The sequence below is a fragment of the Myotis davidii genome, unplaced genomic scaffold, assembly GCF_000327345.1.
Source record: "Myotis davidii unplaced genomic scaffold, ASM32734v1 scaffold187, whole genome shotgun sequence".
NCBI classification, from domain to species: Eukaryota; Metazoa; Chordata; class Mammalia; order Chiroptera; family Vespertilionidae; genus Myotis; species Myotis davidii.
The window spans coordinates 3,568,364-3,568,838 of NW_006383018.1; the positions used below are offsets into that span (position 1 = coordinate 3,568,364).

At 48.2% G+C, this 475-nt stretch overlaps 1 protein-coding gene across 2 annotated transcripts in view; it reads left to right on the forward strand.

Moving 5' to 3' along the window:
* Positions 1-475, forward strand: part of ANKIB1 (ankyrin repeat and IBR domain containing 1) — an 83,773-nt gene that overhangs the window by 25,561 nt on the left and 57,737 nt on the right. The gene's annotated exons all lie outside the window — the stretch shown is intronic.

Consider the following 475-nt stretch of genomic DNA (forward strand, 5'->3'; position numbering starts at 1 on the left):
AGGGGTGGGGGCGGGAGCCTCTCCTGCCTCCTCAGCAGCGCTAAGGATGTCCGACTGCAGCTTAGGCCTGCTCCCTGCTGGCAAGTGGACATCCCCCAAGGGCTCCGGGGCTGCCAGAGGGATGTCTGACTGCTAGCTTAGGCCCAATCCCCCTGGGAAGCGGGCCTAAACCAGCAAGTGGTCATCCCTCAAGGGGTCCCAGACTGTGAGAGGGCACAGGCCTAGCTGAGGGAGCCCCTCGAGTGCACAAATTTTTGTGCACCGGGCCTCTATTGTATTTATAATTGATTTGCAACAAAACTGGATAAAAATACTTGAGAACTTTAATCATGATTGCTCGATGTGTTTTTTTATTCTCTTTTGTATTATCCACATTTTCAAAATGGTCTTGTCATTATAGTATGATACTTTTATTTTAAAATGATAAGGTGCATGAGCCCTGGCATTCATTTTTCAGTTTAAAAAGACCTGGGAA